This window comes from Diceros bicornis, unplaced genomic scaffold, assembly GCF_020826845.1.
Source record: "Diceros bicornis minor isolate mBicDic1 unplaced genomic scaffold, mDicBic1.mat.cur scaffold_92_ctg1, whole genome shotgun sequence".
Lineage (NCBI taxonomy): Eukaryota > Metazoa > Chordata > Mammalia > Perissodactyla > Rhinocerotidae > Diceros > Diceros bicornis.
Genome location: NW_026691812.1, coordinates 1,273,216 through 1,297,362, shown reverse-complemented (window position 1 = coordinate 1,297,362; position 24,147 = coordinate 1,273,216). Strand labels below are relative to the sequence as shown.

The following is a 24,147-nucleotide window of genomic DNA, read 5'->3' as shown; positions in this document are numbered from 1 at the left end:
GTGCATGATATTTTTTCAGGAAATTGATTTTAGAAGGTCATGTTAGCATTTAGAATCGAAAACAGAATTTTAATTGAAATATCTCTATTTATATGTGTAAATATTATAGATATTCACAATGTTACGAATTATGGTATTCGTGATTTCTATTCATAAAAAAACTTCTTTGCAAATATGAAAATATGTTTGCATCATTTTTTAAATAAAGTATTTCTTTAATTCTTTAAATTCTTTTACAGAAAATGATTTAATATTCACTCAGAAAGCAGAAGAGTAGCGTACAAAAATGCAGAGCAGTTAACATCACTGTGTGCAGTCTATTTTGCTAGCTGAAAGGAGTCATATTTCATTTTTCTCTTCTTTAAACCACTTATATCCTATAGCTTAAATTTCAGGAGGAAAGCTCACTTACCATCAACCATCATGTAAAGGAAAAATATGGGAAATTCACATTCAATGCCATCAAATAGCTAAAACAAAAATAAAATATTAAAAATTTCACTAAATTAATTAGAAAATTATATTAATTAGAATAATTATAGTTAGGATGTACATAAAAGATTCATTTATAGTAATAACAAAATTGGACTGATTTATAAGTAGTTTCATTGTTCTTTTTTAAAAATTTTTCTCAGAACTCTTATTATTCAAACGCTCATTCATTTAATCCATCACACATAGTAGTCATTCATTCAATAAGCATTTGCGAAGTACTCAGTAATGCCTGGCACCAACTAGACAGAGGGCTGTGAAGACAAAAAGACAGAGAAGCTGCCCTCAAGAGCTCACAGCCTAGGGGAGAGGCAGGCATGTAAACGAACAACTGTAGCACCCGATGAAATCTATATACGTGATATACCAGAAACACAGGGAATGAAAGACCCAAGTCTGCCTAGGGGGTCAGGGAAGGGTTTATAGGAAAAGAGATGCTTCAGCTAATGCTTGATGGATTTCTCCAGGGAGATGAGCTAAGGGAACTCCACACAGAGAAACAAAAGTATAAACTACAGATGCATGGAAGCACAAAGTTTCTTAAAGAAACTACCAGCAATTCAGTATTTCTGGAACAAGCAGGGAAGAAATAGTGAAAGCTGAAGCCCAACAGGTGGGCCAGGCCAGCCAGATCAAGAAGAGCCTGGCAGGTCACGCTAAGAGACTAAGACTTTGATCTGGAAGCGACACAGAACCACTGTTGAATACTGAGCAGGATCAGATTTATTCATTAGATTTACTTGCTAGATGGACAGCAGGCAGTGTTGAAGAGAGTTTTAGGGCAAGAAATGAGACCAATTGGAAGGCTGCTGGGAATAATCCAAAGAGAAAAGATGATAGCCTAAACCAAGGTTTTTCCGCTTCAGCATTTATTGACATTTTGGGCAAAATAATTCTTGGTTGTAAGGGCTATCCTGTGCATTGCAGGATGTTGGTAGAATCCCTGGCCTCTACCTCCAGATGCCAGTAGCACCCACCAAGTGGTGACAATGAAAAAATGTCTGCAGATATTGTCAAATGTCCCCTGGGGAGCAAAACTGTTCTTGGTTATGAACCACTAGCCTAAACCAAGGAGTTAATAGAGAGGAAGGTTAAATCTGTCAGCCTTGGTGAGTGACAATGAGGGGTGAGTGAGAGTGAAGTGCCTAGGATGACTCTCAGGTTTGCGACCTGGGCAGAAGAGCGGGAGACGCACATAAGCAGACTGCAGGGCATCCAAGGGAGGACGTCCAGAAGGCAGGTGGATACATGGTAGGGCACTCCTGGGGAGAAGTATGAGTTAGGGATAGAGACACTAAAGTTAACAGTGATAGCTATGATTGCATGAATAGCAGAAGAGTAAGGATGGAACCCAGGAGAAGAGTAATATTTAAGAGGTGGAAGAAGAGGAACCTGCAGAGGAGACTAACAAAGACAGTGAGAGAAGTAAGCAGAGTGAGGAAGAGAATGGGGTCACAGAAAACGTTCCAAGTAAGAGAACTCAGTTAAGACACCCAAATGCCAAGGAAATAAGTGAAATAAGGCCAGAAAAGCATCACTATGACCCAGTGACCTAAACTGACTGAAGCCAGCACAGCTACCGGAAGTACTGGGAAGAGGAGCAGGGTTATAAGGTGAAGGAGTGAGTAGAGACAAACGAGGTACTACACCTAGAATGGACCATGCTTTTCAGAAGTGTAGCCACAAAGAGAGAGGCGATGGGAGGCAGACAGGGGTGAGTGGTGAGGGAGAGTTTTCTGTTTGTTTTTTTAATGATGAACTTCATTGTGTTTATGTGAAGAAAAAGAAGCTGATTTGAGTTGGGGAAGCAAAACAGCGGAAAGGAAGAAGTGGGGAAGATGCGGAGACAAAAAGAAAGAGATCAAAACAGACACCTATCTATCAGGGAAGAAGACAAATGATACAGCAAGAATCCTAGGAAGTAAAAGAGAACAGGATGGGGTGTACATATGGAGGGTTAGCCTTAGAATGAAGAACAGACAGCAACTTCTGGGAGACAAGAGATATGGAGGTAAGTATGGATGAAGGATAGACGCAGTGGAGGAGGCCAAACAGAAATGTAAGGCTAACAAGTAGAAAGTGAGAAGTCAAGTCTGGGAACTTGAGTACAAATGGAAAAAATTTTGAAAAGCTTATAAGAGGAGTCCCTGGCAGGGTCACATAGCAGAACTAACAAGCAGTGAAAGCAATGATGAGAACTGAACCAAGATGGATGTCCTAAATCCGGGGTGGCATCTATCCACACTGCTGTGGCCTTTCTCAGTGGTGCTCAGCAACAGGTGGGAAATAGAGAGAGCCTGCTGGACTGATCCAAACTTGAAGGTATGCAGGGTGGTAGTTACAGGGGGTCCAGTTCAAATGTAAGTGCTGTAAATCAGCACAGGAAAGGTATTAAATAGAAAAGAAACATCTCAAGGTGTTTAAGAGATAAACGGATCTTTTGGCCCAATCTAACAGACTGCTGTATGGTTTCAAAGATGTACACAATACAATGGCTCCTAATGCTCCCAAATGATAGTCAATTGTGAAATTAAATAAAATGATAAATAGTGTGTCTCGCTGTTCTGCAAAACTAAGTGTATACTAAATTTTAAAAGAGTATTTAATTGTCAAACAAATTACAAGGTACCATGCTGCCTGGACATTTTTTATATACAGATTCATGGGATTTTCCCTATCTTCAGTGAATGAGTCAAAATTATGACAATGCTTACAAAAATAATTTTCACTCTACCCCACTAATTGTATTCAGCAATGTGGAGGCACACTTACCATTTTGGGGGGTGTTATAGTTTTCTGGACAGCTTAAAAACACCTAGTATAAATCTAGATATAGTGGTACATATGTATATTTGAAATAGAAAATTTTTTAAAACTAATTATTTAGAGGACTATATTTCAAAGGGAAGTGTCTAAGTGAAACAAAAAAAAAGAGCATTTGCTTAACAGATTGAAAATTGGATCACAAATAGATATTTTCTATTACATGAGACAAATGGTATGAAACAGGCAGGCAGAGTTCTGAAAGTGTGAAAGAAGAATTATTCACCCGATGAATCAATATGGCTCCATATGAGCAAATGGGCTTCACTGGTGGTAAGAGCTAACACTTATCAAGTGCTTACGATGTGCGAAGCACCGATCTAAGCATTTTTATATATACTAACTCATTTAATCCTCACAAGAACCTCAATAATAGGACCAATAATAGTAGGTACTATTATTTTACCAATGAAGAATATTAACACAGAGAGGTTAATTAACATGCCCAAGGCCAGACAGCTAGTAAGTAGCAGAGCCAGAAGTCAAACCCAAGAAGTCTGACTCCTCAATCGGTGCTTTTGACCACTCTGTTATGCTCTGATATAGAATAGTTTTTGATACCTTCATTTCAGCTGGTTTGTAGTAGCGTCTGTTGGGATCTTCCAGTGATGTTCTATATCCATCTCTCAAGAAACGTTTAAATCCATATTTTCCTTTTAATTTTCTAACCACTTTATCAAGTGTCTGGCTAAACAGAACTTCATCATCCAGGGCAAATGCAGGATAAGTGATGCAGGGGAGCAGGGCAGCATCTGTGTTCTGGCAGCAATTAAAAAAAGAAGGGACTGTAAGTGCCTGCAGTGATATGATCAACACAGCCCAAGGAGAAGCATGGAGATGAAAAGCCGATAAAAATAAGTCAATAAATAAGGAATAGATAATAAAAGGTAAATAAATAAGAAATAAGTCAAGAATAAGTCAATAAAAGTCTTTAACTGACAGTGAGATTGCTGTGCTGCAAGGGACACACAGACGCTTATATGGTATGGTTTAGTGAAGCTTACAGAGGAGATGAAACTTTATTCACCAATAAGGAGTATTTTCAAGGTTCAAAACTGGACTCAAACTTTAAGATATTAATTAAGGCAGTGTGTAAAAATTTAACACCAATAACTAATCATTAAAACTTAGTTTCTCATAACAATTTTTTGGTATCAGTGAAAAACACAAAACAATCTAAATGTCCAACAATTAGATAAGTAAATTAGCAGCCATTAAAGTTTATATTGTAGAAACATTTATTGATCTGGAAACATGTCCATTCATAGAACCAGATTATCAAATATTATGAACAATATTCTCCCAGTATTATAAAATGAAAAGTATATATGTATATAAAAATATATAAAAACATATAAACACAAATGTTGTCACCCTAAGATTATAACTGAGTGGTGGAATAACGAGTGGATATTATATTATTATTATTCGCTTATTTGTGGGTTTTGTTTTTCTTTTATCATAATCCTGCATTACTTCTATAAAACAGTTATTTTTAAATAATTAAATTATTCCATTTTGAGTGTTTTCTAAGAATAGAGCCATAAATAACCCCTATAAAAATCCACAATTGCGTACTATAGGCATATAAAAGTTTATCAGACCAAAAAAATTGTGACTCGAATGAGAGAAAAGAAGCATGAAAAATAATTTTATTCAAAAGGAATATAAATTATGAAAAATATTTTTCTAATATTCTGTGACAAAAAAATTCATTTTGGTATAATGTTGCTACTCCCTCCTGAAAAAATAAAAGGTCTACGTTTCTCCTGTTCTACAAAAGACTCGAAAGACAAAGCAGCTTTGTCCACAGCTCTGCTCACTTCCTGAACAAGACCTCCACAGACCAGGCAAGTGAGAGGCAACGTCTATTCTCTCTTCTCTTCTCTGCTGGCAACCTCTAACATTCTGGAACACATTCTTAGAAAAGTAAACAAAATTACATAACAATCATAAATGATAGCTCATATTAATTTATCATAAAAATATCTCACATGAGATCTTGATTCTCTGGGTAAGAGTGAGCACAAAGTTTGCCTATTGCGATTGTGAGCATCGAGATCCACAAATATAACCGACCAAGAACAGCCCTGGAACGAGAAAGAGAAAAACATTTCCTAAATTAAGAAAAAACGACTTGTAGAACATTGGGCATTTTGACTGTAAGAAATTTCACAAAAACACTAACATTGGTTGCATTGAGAGTGGCATTACAGAAGATTTTAATTTTCTTTTTTTATACTTTCAGCATTTCCCAAATTTCTTGCAATAAACATTCATTTTATAATCATAAAAAATGTTATTTTTACATTTCCCTATTTCTCCTCAGTCTTCTTATAAATCAAAATGTATTGATTATAAGATAACTAATCAATTAAGGATATTTATGTTAATAAAAATACAAATAGTTTACTCACATTTTTGACAAGGAATAAAACAAGAACCAATTTGAGTTCACAAAATCTGAATTGTACAGTCCTAATAAAGAATGTTGATTATATGATCAAACTAAGCAAATTTAGATACAATCTAGAATTATAGATATAAAAACTACTTGATTAAAATATAGAGACAGGAGAATCTCAAATAATAAAAATGCAAATAAAAGCTAATATTCACTGTGTCAGGCACTGTGCTTTATGCTTCACGTGGATTATCTCATTTAATCCCCATATATAGAGGATTATTATCCCCATTTTACTGAAAAAGATGCTAAATCTTAGTTTAACAGAGCACGGGTTCAAAATCAAGTCTCTAACACAGAAGCCCACACCTTAACCACTAAGTTATACAATTTCCCACAATAAAAAATATCTTTCAAGTAAGAGCCAAAAAACTTGAACAAAAAGACAGGTGTAACAAAAAATGTCAATTGGTCTGCTAACCAAGTTAAAAAAAATTTAATATTTAGCCATTAGTGCTTTCCATATTTACGAGCATAGCCGTAAGTAAACATAGCTTTGTTCTTTTACTGGGGAGCTAAACATTTTGAAAACACAGAGAATGAAACTGGAATACAAATATAGCTTCCATTATAAGAGAATACTCAGAAAAACACATGGGGAAGGGAAGAAGAGAACTATCATTCTAATTCTCACCAACTTCAAAGACGCATTCACTCTGAAACTAAAATACCTCAAATCAATCACCTAGACTGAAACTCAACGTCTAGTGGTACTAGGCCCTACCTCCAAATATCAGACTCACTATATGTATATTTTCCCTGTTCACCCATGTACATACATGAGTATTAGCTCATAAAATAGAATGATTTCTCAGGCCGGCCCGGTGGTGCAAGTGGTTAAGGGCGCATGCTCCGCTGCGGCAGCCTGGGGTTCGTCGGTTCGGATCCTGGGCGCGCACAAACACACCGCTTGGCAAGCCATGTTGTGGCGGCGTCCCATATAAAGTGGAGGAAGATGGGCACAGATGTTAACCCAGGGCCAGTCTTCCTCAGCAAAAAAAGAGGAGGATTGGCAGATGTTAGCACAGGGCTGATCTTCCTCACCAAAAAAAAAAAAAAATAGAATGATTTCTCATTCATAATATCATTTCTTAAATCTGTTTTAACTCTGACGAGTAAATTAATAAATGAAGAAGAAATGAGTGAGGCTGTCATTCTACAACCAGATTAACGCTAAACTGTCCTTTCTATTATTTGAAATTCCCTAGTTTTCATATCCACTGACAAAATTGAATTCAACAAAGCTTCATGCGGTATCTGCCACTGTCAGAGTGATGTGTTCTCTGCTTTGAGGAAAACAAGATACAACTTGACCTCTGCTCTCAAGGAGCTGACCCAGGTGATAATCAGTCCTAACCAGATGAATATTAAACAAAACAAAAAGACTGCACATGGCAGGCAATACATGACGATGTACCAAGATATGGGCCTATGTACCAAGTGAGTGGCTTAGATGAGAGAATAATAATGATAATAAATCTCTAAAGGTAACATAAAAAAAGCAAAATAGGGAACCTGGGATACTTCATGGAGAAGGCAAGGACCAAAGCTAGGATCTGAATTTTTGTGGGAAGGGGAGCAGGCAGGGTAGTTAGAACAAACAGCAGAGAAATGAATAGGTACGAGATGTTGGGAGCCTGTGAATACACAAAATAACAGGACTTATAATTTATCCTTAGGCTCATAATTAATAAAGTTAATTGCATGCCAAATAAGTCTGCCTTGAACTGAATTTTTAAAAGATAAAATCTAACTAGTGTAATTTATAAATAATGAAGTGAAATAGCAAATTTGGCAATTCTTGCCATTATCTGATTAATATAAACAAGCCAACTTCTATTTTCTGGGCACGAATAAATGGTTTATTTATCTAAATTCATCAAAGTATTTGTTCAGGTTTCTTCCTCTGCCAGCCTCTAAGAAATATGCACAAAGAGAAAAATAATTTCATAATATTACTGGATTTTAACAGTGAGAGCAAATGCTAGTTAACTATATTGTGTGGCTGTCCTCTTAAAAAATATACCATGCTTAGGCATAGGGCCAAGATTCACAGGAAGATAAAATTCACCATAAAATTCACCTAAGACCATGGGCACCTATTCCTGTTCAGAAGCAAATTTTTAAGAAAGTCATCAAGGAGACCCTACTTATGGAATTAATTATCACCAACTTTAAATCATCAGACACATTAATTTTATGCCTGCAAATTTCAAAGGAAGTTTGATATGTCTGCATTGCTTTGAATGCTCTGCATAACATGAGCAATTTCTCTAGTCATTACCTTTTAGATTCTGGCCTCAGCACATTTGTCAGTATTGTGATTTCTCCAATCAAAACCAGGAATATGAAAGGATGTTTTATATGTATATGTCACTCCAAAGTATCTGATTAACACTGTATATTTTATTTTCATCTTCCATTTCCTGAAATTATCACAACTCTACCATCATATCCTGACTCCACCTACAGAGCATATTTTAAGACTGATAGCTCAAACTGTATTCCCAAACTGAGTTTCTATGACTACTTTCTAGTAAATACACTAGAAGATGATTCAACCTAACCACTGTCATGGGGACTTGAGTTCCAATGGTGGGGAAGAGCTGCACTGAACCATCTACCCCAGACTCCATGACTGCAACAAACACTTTTGAGATGGTACCTAAAGCCAAGGGTGACATCTATGACCATAAGACACTGCTGATCTCTTTAGTCTCAACTCAAAGGGAAATGATTTGAAGGATTGTCTGGGCCTGCCTTTACCCCATCAATCACTTCTCTGAAGCTGAGCTAATAGGCTTGCTGCCACATAGCATCAAAGCATAAAACAAGATGAACCCACTCAGTGTATCTACTACACATGATTTCTGTTCTTCTGAACGCAAAATCATACCACAGAACTACGAGCAGGAGACTTTCTTCCCTAGTTCAGCATTAAGCTGTTCTTGAGCTCCGTGGCAGAGCCTGGAGAGCAGGATTCTTACAGAAAGGATATTTACTGATGGGAATTACCCCTCTGCACCATGGCTGTGGTGGCAATGGGCATGTAAATAGTCAACTTTGACTTACTGGCCCAACAGTAGCTTCCAGCAGCCCCTCTCACAAGCCATGCTTCTCTTTTCTACAGAAGATTCTACTCACATGCGTTAAAAGAACTTTCCAACTACAGAGCGAGATGAACCTGAGTAGTAATTCTCAGGGTTTCAGAAAGGGGAGAGCTGAGACTCAGACCCAGGAACCACAAAACTGTTGCTTAGCATGTCTATGACATTTGCTGAGTGTGAATTATAATTTATTTAAAAATTATTATTTAAATATTGTCAAATATCACTTAAATATTATATATGTCACTATATTTATAGAGAACATATTTGAAAGTATGATGAAATATGTGATTCTCATATTGATGAGTATGTTTCTAAATGCTCCAAATTAGCCTTTATTATAAACTTATCACTAAAGACATTAGGCCATTTTATCACATTTTCTTCTTAGATATTTTCTGCCAAAGAAAAATAACTTGCTTTCAAAGGAAAGATTTAAAGGATAAGGTTTTTTCCTTGAATAATAAGACAAGTCTGACATTTTAAAAAAAAGAAGAAAGGAAGTGTAAGAACACATAATAACCATTATCAAAGCTAAAAGCTTATTCCACCCAACAATTTTCCATAAAAATAAAAATTAACATTTGTCTTATCTCATATACTGAAGCACAAAAAGGGCAAAAGGCAAGCCTTTCATGCTGTTTGCCAAGTGGATGTCTCATTCAGAAGTTCAACAATTAAGAAGAAAATAGTGTGGTCAAAAGATAAAAACTTCCAGTTATAAAATAAATAAGTCATGGGGACGTGATATACAGCATGGTGACTACAGTTAACAATACTGTACTGCATATTTGAAAGTTGCTAGGAGAGTCGATCTTAAAAGTTCTCACCACAAGAAAAATAAATTTGTAACTACATGTGGGTTTGGATGTTAACTAGACTTATTATGGTGATCATTTCATAATACATACAAATACTGAATCATTATGTTGTACACCTGAAACTAATATGTCGATTACACCTCAATAAAAAAAATTAAATTTTTTAAAAAAGAAGAAAATGGCTTAAAAGTTTTCAAAAGCAAATGCACAGTTCTCACCTCTAAAGGTAGAAAGCATTCAAGATTTAAGATTTCCTGTACTAATAGTTGATATTCCAGATTCATTCCCAAGTGGCTTTGGTTTAATTCCTGTTCTGCCTCTTAGTTGCATGACCAGTGAAAAGCCACCTCAACTCTGTGACCACTCATTTTGAGAGAAGGGCCCTTCCAGCTCCAAAGATCTAAGATTGTCTGAGTTGCGATCAATAGGTGTACTTTTTCAAAGCTCTAAATTAATTTAGTTAAAGACACATGATCAGGTCTTCTAAAACACTACATCAACAGTTTTTGGAAATAGCTGAGAATATTCATCTGATCTGAAATCCCTCAAATCTTGAGGAGGTTTCTATAGGTTTTCATTTGAATAAAAACATTTCTTTGTTATATCAGTTCTTTTCCCAGCCACTGACTTTTAATTAGACCACAGCCCATTGAAGTACATGGAGCAATATGATAAAATGATTAAACACTGAAAAGATCACATGCACTCTTAAATGTGCTACAATTTAGCAGGTATATTTTTAACTTTGCTGTAGAGGTGGAAATTTTAACATTAACAAAGTCAGGTTTCTGTAATTCTCCACATCAGAAACAAAAATGAAAGGGAATTGGTAAAACTAGGATACTGTTTGATATTATCCAAAAAAAAAGGAACATGGAGAGCTCCACTTGCAACATGTGACATCTATGTGGCTAAAGGAATAAGACATTATTTGTCTATATTTCCATCCAAAATACTCAACGAATAGTCAACTCGGCAAACGTTTGGCACACAGCTCTGCTGGGAATGGACATGAGCTAACCAAGGTCAATATTAACTCTGCTTAGAGCAGTCATTCTCATCCTTGGCTGCACATTACAATTCCTGGGCAGTTGGAAACATCTCAAGGCCAAGGTCTCCCCCTAGACCAATTAAATCAGAATCTCCAGGGGTAGAGCCCAGCAATCAGTATTGCAAATAATTCCACTGTGCAGCCAAGACTGAGACATTATGGCTGAGGAACAATTCTAGCAGTATATTTATAACTCAGAATCAGAAAGTATAGTAGAGCAATTCAGTGCTTTTAGAGTTATGGCTAAGAGATCTATGAAAGCTTCCTGGGAAAAGTAGGCTGAAGACAGAGCCCTGAAAGATGGGTAGTTAGGAAAGGTAGCATGTATACGTGTGGGCTTCTATGTAGGTGGAGGCATATATGTAGTATATATACCAGACACATAAGCAACATACACTAAGACTCAGGGACATCAAAGGAGATGGCACGATTGCAAAAAAGAGCTGACCAATACCTTATAACGTCCAACCTAGACACAAAACTCCATTCAGCACACTACTTGGTATGCCATGGAAGGCAGAAGAGCAAGACCTGTATCTTTCCAGACTGCTGCTGTAACACTATTGATTTAGTCCATGACTCCTCTAAGTCTCCTTGAGATACTCTCTAGAGGCTTTTCAGTCCAATCTCTTCATTTCCCTTCTTTAACATTACCAGTACTTCATTAACAATAACAAGAGATAATATTTATTGAGGGTTTAATCTTTGCCAAGCACTATACTAAGCTTTTTATTTGCATGAAAACCTTCTGAGTTAGGTCCTAGTATCATTATCCCTATTTTTTTAGATGAGGAAGCCGAGACAGGTAAACAACCATCCAATGTCACAGAACTCACTGGTGGGAGTACAGAGCATACAGTGAGTCTCCTGACTCCAAATACAATGCCATTCTTTTTTTTTTAATTGAGGTATAATTGACGTATAACATTATATTAGATTCAGGTGTACAACATAATGACTCAATATTTGTATATACTGCAATATGATCACCACAATAAGTCTAGTTAACATCCATCACCGTACATAGTTACAAAAATTTTCTTTCTTGTGATGAGAACTTTTAAGATCTACTCTCTTAGCAATTTTCGAATATGCAATACAGTATTATTAACTATAGTCACCATGATACACATTACATCCCCATGACTTACGTTATAACTGGAAGTTTGTGCCTTTTGACCCCCTTCTCCTATTTCACTCACCCTCCACCCCCCACCTCTGGCATCCACCAATCTGTTCTCTGTATATATGTGCTTGGTGTTTTGTTGTTTTAGATTCCACATATAAGTGAGATCATATGCTATTTGTCTTTCTCTGTCTGACTTATTTCACTTAGCATAACGCCCTCAAGGTTCATCTATGTTGTCACAAATGTCAAGATTTCATTCTTTTTCATAGCTAAATAATGTTCCATTGTATAGTCATGCATCACTTGATGATGGGGATATGTTCTGAGAAATGTGCTGTTAGGCACACTGTATGCTGTTCATCATTGTATGACTATCACAGAGTGTACTTACACAAACCTAGATTGTATAGCCTACTACACACCTATGCTACATGGTACTAATCTTATGGGACCACCATCATATATGCAGTCCATTGTTGACCAAAACATCGCAACATGAAGCATGATTGTATATATATTTACCACATTTTCTTTATCCATTCATCCATCGATGGACACTTAGGTTGTTTCCATATCTTGGCCATCATAAATAATGCTACAATGCCATACCTTTATGCCATGTTTATGCCTTTATACTTTTATGCCATACTCCTTCCTTCCTTCCCACCTACCTATCTATCTAATATACCTATATACATACACAAACACACAGACATACACACACACATATACACACACAAATTCATACATACACACGTACACACTAATTTAAATGAATGTACTGAGAGTGAGGCAAGGGTGAAAAGGAAATGAGAAGTACTGAAGGATACATGTGGGACTTCCATGAGTATGTTGACTCTTCCAGTGAGAAAGAAATGTTGACATAAGCCAAGAGATCAGTGCCAGAGGCACCAAGAATCTCCAGGAGAGGCATAATATTAATAATCATGATTTCGATAGGCTCACACCCCTCAAACCCCCAGGAGCTCTGATCTCTCCATTTCTCCAGCCAGAGGTCTTGAGAGAGGAGGAAGAGTGTAGGAAGTGGGCGATTTAGTCTTGGGCACCCAAAATAAGGTGCTGCTCCCCTCTTCCCAATCCATTCATGTCTATGTTCATTCTTCATTCTTCATGTCCTGGATGTAAGCAGAGTCCATCCTCCAAGAGGAAGTTAGAGTGAGAACAGAAGTGAGTTTGTGGATGTAGGGAGTGAAAGAGAGGCAGTTGTACTATAACACTCCAACTTAAAACTTTCTTAAATTCAAGACTTCGGGTATATAGTATTATAATTGCCATAACAAAAAACATGTTACCTTTTGCATATCTGCATAACTTCCTAAAACATATTTTTACTGACTCGGCATTTTAATTGGTTGTTGTTTTTAGTGCCATCAAGTCCATTCCGACCCCTAGTGACTCTGTGTACCGAAGAGCAGAACCCCCCCTGGTCCTTTTGCTCCATCCTCTCACCTTCTGGTGCTGTATCAGATAATGCTCCAATGCTATTCATAGGGTTTTCATGGCCAATTTTTTCAGAAATGTGTGGTCATGTCCTTCTTCCTAGTCTGCCTTGGTCTGGAAGCTTCCCTGAAACCTGTCCACCACGGGTGACCCTGCTGGTATTTGACATACCAGTGGCATAGCTTTCAGCATCACAGCAACACATGGGTGCCACAGTATAACAACCAACAGATGGGTGGTGAGGTTCCCTGACCGGGAAACAAACTCAGGCCACAGCAACGAGAGTGCTGAATCTTAACCACTAGAGCACCAAGTATTTTAATAGCTTAGGGTTAATTATAATATCAGCTGGAAACTTCCTTTGCCCTCCCATCTTAAGAATCTTTACAAAAATTGCTAAAGACAATTAGCCTACTTCTTGATCCAAAGTAATAACCTGTATTCCTACATTTTATTCCCTTTCATTGACAACTCAATCCATGGTCACTTGATTGGGTGCAGAAACTTGTTAAAGATCTTGTTTTAAGAAAATTTAAGGCAACCCTTAGGATTTCTCTTTTATCCCAAAGAAAATGAGATTTAGAAATATAATTACAGCCAGTTGAGGGTTAAGCTAGGATTAAAAATTTCAATTCTTTGGCTGCACATATTACACAAATTCCCCTCTACATAAGATTTACATTAAGTTGAAACCAACGTGAGAACTAATATGGAAAATATATGATATATAAGGCTAGGAATATTTAAAACTGTGAAAGCTCAACAAGAGACCTGAGGACAAAGCTAGCGAACAAAGATAATGAGAATTCTTTATGAAGAGATTTTTTTTTTCTAATTAAGCAATGTTTTTTAGTTAGAAAACTAAAATTTAACCAGCAAATCATATTCAAAGGAAAGTCTGTTCAACCATGGTCTGTCACATAAATTTCAGACATTCTCTGATCATAAGGAACAACTTGGTTAATGAATGGCCAAATTAATTAAAAACATAATTCAAAAAAACAATCACAGTTTATTGTTACTATTGCTGTTTTTTTTACCTGGTTGCCAAAGAGGTTGAATCCATTAATTGCTTCTAGAGCTGCTTTTGCTAAGCCAACAGAGCTAAAAGAGAAAAGGAAATACTTTATAACTCTAATATATCTGGCTACAAAATAAGAACCATTATCTGATGAATATTCACAAGTAAGTTTCTTTATTAAAACTTAGAACAACTTCTGTAGGAAGAATAATGTCTAAGAGATCGCAGTCTGACATTTCACTATTTTAATTTCTCTTTTTTATAGTTAGTGATCTTCTGGGAAAAATATTTCTAAGTTCACCTTGATCTAGGCAAATGGTCATACTATTGATGGGAGTAGTTTTAATTCCAGTATCATTTATATTCACTAACTCAAGAAAAAAAAAGATGAACTTTAGAGGAAGGTATATTATAATGATATGTGCACAGTAATAACAAGGTTGCGCATCATTAGCTCAGATCAATGTAAAAGAGCTTTTCTGACATCAACTCTGAGCCTTAAAAAAAGTTCTTGCACATCATACACTTACCACAGAGTGGGGTTTAATATACCCATTCAAATACTCTTTGCTTAGAGTCCAATAAAATAGGCATTACTTTATGCTCACAAAACAACTGATCATCATACCTCTCATTTTTTGCTATATTGTTCTGTTTATAATAAAATACGTACTCCTTTGCCCTCTCAAATGCCACATACAATAGTGCTGGAAAATGGGAAGACCCAAATTTCATTAAAAATATGACTGTCATCTTATAAATAACATTTAAATATTTTAGATCTAATATCCAGTTTATTTTACTTATTGCATTTTTTCTGTTTTTATTAAAGGAAATGCATATGCCATTAAAATTATTTAAAATTAATGATCTGTCATCATTTCAGCATTTCTCTAAAGGAGTGATTATCAAAGTGTGGTCCCCAGAGCAGTAGCATTATCTGGGAACTTGTTAGAAATGCCAGTTCTCACTCCTCTCCAGGAGTGGGGCCCAACAATCAGTGTTAAAAAGCCCCTCAGGGGGTTAAATACACTTTAAATTTGAGAACCACTGTTCTAAGCTATTCGAATCATCATTATCTACATTTTCAATGGGTTGTTTACATGAAATGTTCTCAAGTATGCATTACTTTTATTACAGGATGGTAAATAGGTGGGAAACCTTTTAAAATACATGGATGGGGAAGTGGAGTAGACATAAGTTTCCCTATTTCTCTCACTAAGTACAACAAAAAACTCTGGACATCACATAACAAAAATAAAAAGGCTCAGAAAGATGGAAAGGCAGACTGGCTAGGAGCCTTAGGATTCTAGGAACAACACTTGGTAGGTTCCTTGAGTTTCCTTTTTGCCTCCAATATACCAGACTTAGAGCTAAAGAAGCCAAAAATCAGGAAATGCCAGTAGGTGCATTAAAAAAAGCCCCAACAGAAGCCTGCTCTCTCTAGCCAAAGGACCAGGAAAAGGATAGCCTAGCAAAACACAATAGACAACAACCACTCAAAATTTAGACAATTTAAAATTTAGAGAAGAACCACTCAAGAAAAGAAAACTGTGGCCCTACCCCCACTCACTCCTGTAAAGGCTAGTGGGGAACCTAGACTTCTACATTGAGTCTATAATAAGGAACTGCACCCAGCCTGCAACCCTCTCAGCTGCCATGTGGTGTCAGAGAAGTCCAAGAAGGAAGCCAAGACTTTCATTACCAATGAGTGTTAAGAAGTCTCCCCCCTCACACTTCAGCATCAGTGGAGAACACACGGAAAGCCTAGACTTCCACACCTGCTTGCCAGTAATGAGGTGAACCTACCCTTCCTGCTGGGATGGCATCAGAGGAGGTCCAATGGAGAGTCAGTACTTTCACTACTGCCCAGCTGCAAAGAGGCCATATCTTCTCCCTGTTACGTAAGTAGAGGCCAACTGGGAATGAGTAATGAGGCACTCCTATCCTTCCTAGCCAAGGAGGTATCAGTGGAGGCCTACTGGGGAACTAGGCATCCCAACTAGACCCAGCAACAATGAAGAGTCTCCATCTTGGATATCAAAGAAAAACCTAGACTTACATTCCCACCCAGTAGTAATGAGGTGATGACCCTGCCCCCTTCCCCTGGCAGAGTGGTTCCAAAAAAATATAGCTAAAATAGAAAGTTAAAATAAGATTCAGGGTGTTACAACATAATACTCAAAATGTCCACATCTCAATCAAAAATCACTGATCATATCTAGAACCAGACCCAGCCAAACTGAATGAAAAAGGACAATCAATAGATGCTAACACTGAGACGAAAGCAATGTTAAAATTATCTAACAAAGATTTTAAAACAGCCATAATAAAAATTCTTCCATGAGCAATTATAAATATGATTGAAGCAAATGAAAAGATAGAAAGCCTCAGCTAAGAAACAAAAAAGTGTAAACAAAGTTTTTACAAGTGAAAAATTACAATAATAAAAATTAAAAGCTCAGGGACAGGATCAATGGCAGAATGGAGGAGACAGAGGAAACAATAACCAAATTGGAAGATAAAACAATAGAAATTATCCAATCAGAACAAAAGAGAAAAAAATTGACTAGAAAAAAAAACAAAGAGAGCTTCAGGGACCTTTGGGGCTATAACAAAAGATCTAACATTCATGTCATTGGACTCCCTCAAGGAGAGAAGAAAAAGGGCAAAGCTAAAAAAAAAGTACTTGAAATAATGGCAGACAACTTCCCAATTTGCAAGAGACAAAAAGCTACAGATTCAAGCAGCCGAGTGAAACTCAATCAGAATAAAATAAAAATATCCATGCTAGGCACATCAAAACTTCTGAAAACTAAAGACAAAGAAAAAATCTTTAAAGTAGCCATGGACAACATTTTCCCTATAGGGGAAAAACAATGGAATGACAATGAATTGCTTACCAAAAACCATGAAGGCTAAAAGGATGTGGTGCAAGTGTTTTCAAGCATTGAAACAGAAGAACTGTCAACCCAGAATCTTATACCAGTAAATATATCCTATTTGTTTATTTATTTACACAAGACATTCCCAGATGAAAGAAAAATAAGAAATCTGTCACCAGCAGATCCACCCTAAAAGTATGACTAAAGTAAGTTCTCAAAACAAAATGATTGCAAGCAACCAACCAACCAATCAACCTTGGAACAATCAAAAAGGAAGAAAAAATATAGGAAGAAAAAATATGGGTACACACGATAGGCTTTTCTTCTCTTCTTGAGTTTTATAAATTATGTTGACAATTACAGCAACAGTTGTAACACTGTGGGTTCTAAATGCATGTGGGAAAAATATTTATGATAACTATAATATAAATGGGGGAGGGTAACAAGACATAAATGGAGGTAAGGCTTCTATATTTGCCTCCAGTTGGTGAAATAATGACCGCGATACACTCAGTTTATATATATAATGTAATACCTAGAGCAATCGTTAAAAAGCTATACAAAAAGATACCTTCAAAACCATTACAGATAAATCAATACGCAATTCTAAAAAATGCTGAAGAACCCACAGGAAGGTAGGAAAAAGAAAACAGAGAAATGACAAGGCCTAGAACCTGAACGTATAAAGTCCAAGCGAAAAATATATGCCAGTTTAAAACATGTCTGCAAATTCTTTGACAGTCTTCCCATCAAGAGGTGGAGTCTTATTCCCCTCACTAGAATATGGCCTGGTCTTACTGACTCTAACAAATAGAATGTGGTGGAAGTTATACTGCATGACTTCTAAAGCTAGGTCATAAAAGGCAATACAGCCCCCACCTGGCCCTCTCTTTTGTGACGCTGGACCTTGGAACCCAGCCACCATGTTGTGAGGAAGTCTATATGAAAAAACTTCATATAAGTCTTGTGGCAGACAGCTCCTGCCAAGGTTCCAGTCAACATTCCGATACCTGAGTGAGGAAGCCATCAAGCTGACTCCAACCCCACCCACAACTGACGGAAAATGCATAAAAGACCGTGAGCAGGAACCACCTAGCTTAGCCCAGCAACCCTCAGAACTATGAGAGTTAATACTAATAAAATATTGTTGTTGTTTTATGCCTCTAATTTGGGGGTAGTTTATTGGCAACAATAGGTAACCAGAAAAGAACCTAAGTCAGGTTCCTAATTCTATCACGTACCCAGAATAAGTAGGCCAATCATACTCAGCCTTGCATGCTCCAAATGGAAACCAAATAGTACCTGCATAAGAATTCTAGACTCCTGGAACCTAAGGGTTAGGAGAGCCCCTAGGGGTCATCTATTCTGACAGTTCATGCAAAAACATCCATTGTCAACTGGTGTTCTTGCTTAAGAATGTGTTCCTGATGTCCTAGGAGTTCCCTTATAGGCCCCAACGCACAAACATTTACATGCATTTAACTGAGTAATACCAGAAAACCTCCACTTACAGTGTGAGGTACATGTGTTATGAAGACTGTTTGTAGTATTTTGAGAAGTGAGAATAAATAAATTATTCAAAAGGCAAATATCCAAAAGAAATACTGCACTGGAGGAGATACACGATGTAGCTAACTCAAGGTTTTGTCTTTAACAAGACAGCTTAAGGATGAATTTGGAAATTGTCTTCTAAATAAAGCATTACAAAAAAAAACAAACACTGTACCTGGACTAGAGTAAATGTGGAACTCTTTCTCTTTTAACTTTCTTTCCCAATGCAATTGGTTAAATAATTGGACTTAACTGAAATTCACAAATATGTTACTTTATTATCTACTGGTTATTTAACTCTCTGGCTACAGCAAGCTATTTAGAAACTCAAACATACTCCTAATGTGATCTTACATTTTACTGTCAAATATAATACATACTGTTGTAAGAGTTAAAAATATTTTACTAGCACAAGACATTCTCAGAAAATTAAATTACTCTATAATTAGTTATTGAATATATTAATATTAGGTGAATACTACCAGTAGAACATTCACCAATCTGATTCTTGAAAAGTGTTACCTCAACATTCATTTAACAGGGCTAAAATGAAGCGATGTTCGCTTGGGAGATAGTTTGTAATAAAAGTGGTTTGTTGCATATTTCAAAGCTTTTCTAGAAAAGATGATGGGTTTGGACTCAGTGATTGATAACCCACCACAGAATCCAAAAAATTCATTGACAAGCATGAGAACTAAATTCACATCCTCCTGCTCATTAACACTATGCTTTAGTTCCCTGAGCCACCCAATCATATCCCCTGAAACAGCAAGGACTTGACAGGACTATAGTTTTAATGGGTGCTGATGAATTGTTCAGTACAGCAAAAATATATAAAATGAAGCAGAACGGAGGGATAGTTGCTTCTATCATAGTTCAATGACTGGAACATCAAAAATGATTTAAGAAGATTAAGTAGCTACTTTAAATAACAAGCACTGTGTGGAATAAAATGGTCACTAAAAGCATCTTAAACTGAGTAAAGTGGTGATATGATGGTTACTTATCTGATATTTTAGTGATGGCTTTCTTTATTGGAAAAGCCAAGCGAATAGAACATAAAACCATGAAAAAAAAAAAAACTGAAAAATCAGATCTAAATTTCTAAATTCTCTTTGCTTCTACAGTCTTCTTTGTACCACAAATATAAGATTTAACAAAGTAAAAAAGGAAATTAAGCTCTTAAATAGAAAGTTCTATTTAGGAGTTAATGTTTCAAAAACTTTTCTTTCTATTTGGGCAGATATCCACATTACTAAGTTATTAAGTACAATTTTCCTTTTTCTTCCCAACAGCCAAAAAATTCAAAGTTAGTCTTGGTGAAGATTCAATTCACATCTTATAGATGACTCATCTCTTCTCCGAAACAAAGAATTTTGGTTTAAAGGTAGTTCCAAGGTGTAGGAATATCCTCACATAAATGAGAAAGGGGAAATATAAAGATTAAAATACTTTAATTCAACTTGGAGCAGCTGAGAAGACTACTTGGATACGTAATTCTGGGGGTTAAGAATTAGTGCTACAATAAATAGGTACCAAAAAGATATATGGAGGAAAATGTAATTAAATCAAATAATATAGGATTTTAAAATACATAGGCATTTGTTAGAGACTGAAAAAGAGAAAAGAGGAGAATTAGCTGACACAGTTCCAGACACCCTGGGAGAAACTGAAAGGAGCACGTCACTTGAGGAAAGTCAAGTCAACAGAAAAACCAGGAAAGCAGGGAACACTTGCTTAGGAAACATTTCAAGAAAATCATAGTGAGCCTAGAGCAATGGATCCTTTTCCTAAAGCCCTGAAAAGGGTGAGGCAGCTGCTAGAATGCGGTTCAGATAAATGTAAAGAGATCACCTTTCAGAAAAAAATTCTAGGGTTTATCTAAGAAATACTAAATAATTCAAAAACTTGGACTAAAAGGGATACCAGCAAACCTGGGGCTGAAAAGGGCAGATCAGGAAGGGTCTGATCAAAGCATTAAGCTGAATCAAGCTGTACTGATTACTAAACAAAGATATACTTGAAACTTATAACAGTTTCACCAAGAGCATATACCCTACTGTTCTTTCAAACTTTAGAAAAACTTTTTAAGACTTGAAAATACAACGTGAAAGAGCAGAAACAACTTTGGACTTGGAGGCCAATCACCTGGAATCCAGTTCTGGTTCTACTACTTACTGGGGTGTATCATTTAAAGGCAGGGTCGGGGGGAGATCGCTAAACCTTCTAAACCTTAGTTTCTTCCCGTATAAAAGGCAATAATGTTCCCTGCCCGACCTAAATAAAATATATTCTGTAACTGGACAGTGCCACAGATTGCAATTATTAAAGGACCACTGAGAATGGATGCTGAAAAGGGAGGCTCTGACTTCAGAATACTATGTGTGCCTTTTGGGGGCCTAGGGGTGGTAACCTTCTTTGATCAAGTTGCAGCTTAGAAGGGATGTGCCCAGTGTGACAAGGGAAGAAAGGAACATTCACCAAGCCAGTTGCTTTGGCCAAGGCCCTAGTGAGCACCAAGGCAACAGTCAGATTGTGCTCTGTCTCTTCTCTGACTCCTGCTAAGGAGGACCGTATAGTACACAGCTAGAGGGAGAACGGCAAAGAAAGCCAGAAGGCAAAAAGGGTGGTGTGGGTACTTACAGCAAGAGTTACTGTAGACTACTTCAGGCTGTCTGAAATGAGGAGGACAGCTTAAGGAGATAACAGGGTATTGCACTAAGCAGTAAAGATCAGATCCAACCAGGCACAGACAGTTCTGGGATGTCTTACAGCAGCAACAGGCTAAGCAGCAGCTCCACATTCCACTACCCAGGCCTGAGCACAGAAAGATACTGGCCTCCCACCACTACCGCTATCACTGCGTCCGTCAGTGCCAAGTCCGCCTGCAGTGTCAAAATAGACCCTTTTGGCACCAGAGGTGACACATCCAAGAAGGCTTGTGGAGATCTGAGGTCAGACACATTTGAAAAAAATGTTTAAAATTCTTATGGAGAATTGTAAAGTGTTATACCATAGAAAATTAAAAGATCAATGTTAAATGTATAAAACCCATCATCCAAACCTAATGGCAAACTTCATTACCCATCCATTTGAATAGAATTGGCCTGCTACAATTAAGATTAATTTTGCATGCAAAAGGTAACAAAGAACATCATATAATGATCTTCCAAGCCTTGAAATACAATCCTTAATGGTTCAATTAAAGATTAGCACCTTAGTTACAAGAAAACAAGTTGGAGCCTGTTTTTTCACTAGAAACCTTCCAACATCTTCACTTTCGAGGATGGTATCTTTCACCCAAGGTTCTTTCTGAGTTTACTACACTTTTTCTAAACAGAAAAAACCCTACTCCAAATATTTTATACTGAAAATAATGTCAGTGGGATAACATTGGCATGTATCAAACGGTTATTAAAACGCAGATAAAAGGTCTGATAAATCATAAATGCTAGAAAGGTAAATTTTTAAAAATCACCTTTTCTAATCAAATCCACTTTCTTTCTTGTAATTTGATAATCTGGAAAATGTTGAGAACTTCATTTGGATTATGGCTGAAATATAACATTATCTTCCTATTTTTAATATTTGCCAGAATTTGTTTAATGTCTGAACTGAACTTTCCCACAAATTATTTCTCCACTTCACTGACTTCTTCACTGATTGCTACTATTCTGCTGTGTACTATAAAAATGCCTCATATGAATCATAAAACTTACAGAAAAATGTTTGTATTTTAGTTAACCAGAGTTAACTGAAGTCCTTTTTGTTTCAATCTTTGTTGTTAAAATATTCTTAAATGTGTGAGTACACTTGTATTCTAGTGCTCACTTATGCCAGGTATTCAAATGCTTTACATATATATTAACTCAATCATTATAACAACTTTATAAAGTAGAAACTATTATTATCTTCATTTTATAGATGAAGAAACTGAGGCATGGAGATGATACACAGCTAGAGATCTGGAGCCAGTTTCTATATCTTAGTTTATATCTTATATTGGCTTAGTTTTCTGTGTGATTAGTTCTTCTACCCAAAAAAGTATACAGCTGTGGATTCCTCTTAACCAGTGTTTCTTAAACTGTTTCTCTACTTCAAGTCTCAATGATCTAAACTGACCTATAGTTAATCACCTTTAAATTCTTAAATCTTTTAGTGTGAAATGGATAGGACTCACTGAGCTACACTTTTTAGTTAAAAGATGACCTCCTGGGCAAAAATTTACAACATCTGAAAGGTGCAATCAGTCATTAAAGCTATTTCCCTCACCCTAAGGAGTAAAGGAAACTCATAAACTACTAACATAAGTTATCAACTATTCTTGTTTATTCAAACCCCCTAAACCACAGCTCAAGATGGTGACCACACCTCTCAGAGAAACCAATGAATGTTAAGTTTTATATGAAGGGTATAAGTATCTCTGATTAGGACAAAAATCAGCTCTATAACATGGAAGGGAATTTTACATGCAATGTATATACATAGGTGTTTGGCAATTTTAATTTCCTTGATCTTTCAAAGAGTGTCATTGTAAAGAGGAAAAAGAAAATGACTTGGCTGAGCAGCAAGGCCAAGCCGTGGACTGGAGGCTGATATGCATGTACTAACACCACGGGAGGCTGGGAAAGACACCCTGCTCCTTTCCTGCATCTGTTTATGGGCACTGAGAGCAGACTCTTCTGGTTTAATTTTAAGTGAATTTCATCTGCATCACATAGGAAAAAAAAAAAGAGATGAAATTAACATAGAAACCACAGTTCCCATCTAATACTTTTGATTTTTATTCATATTCAAATTCCACACATTTAAATTAAAAAAAAAAAAAACCCTTAGAAATAAACAAATTACCTCGAATGTAGCTCTGTGCTGCCATTATTATATTTGCTTCCTCTTTCCCAGACACCAAAATCAGGCACACGGTAAACTCTTTCTACACAAAATACAAGGTTTTGAATAAAAGAGACCTAAAAGAAACGAAATAAAACATAAGGACACATGCAGTAACAGGATCTTTTGATACTGATAAGAACAATTAGATACCGTTTGAAAACCAAATACATACTTGCCTACTAGCACTTTTTTACCATGTTGAAACTCTTGTGATTATTACATTACTATTAATATTCTGCTATACCTGGCTTTTCAAATATAAAGCTTAAAATGAGAACCTAATATTATACCATACAGATACAGAATTTAAATCCTGTCAATGCTCCAACGATAATTCTTCAATGATACACTTATTACTGTTCATGACTACTGTGCATCTTAAGAATTAAGAAAAACATAAAGCACTCTTTTATACTAGATAATAATATTTGGAATCTAAAATAGCCATA

The 24,147-nt window shown here is 36.4% G+C and overlaps 1 long non-coding RNA gene across 1 annotated transcript; it reads right to left on the bottom strand.

Annotated features, from left to right (window-relative positions):
* Nucleotides 1–423: 423 nt before the first annotated feature.
* On the bottom strand, nucleotides 424–23,773 carry LOC131403828 (uncharacterized). Its single transcript, XR_009219551.1, has 5 exons — nucleotides 23,657–23,773; nucleotides 14,389–14,452; nucleotides 5,310–5,405; nucleotides 3,877–4,074; nucleotides 424–470 (listed from the first exon to the last, which is right to left on the bottom strand). It is a non-coding gene; the product is annotated as an uncharacterized LOC131403828 (long non-coding RNA).
* Nucleotides 23,774–24,147: the final 374 nt, after the last annotated feature.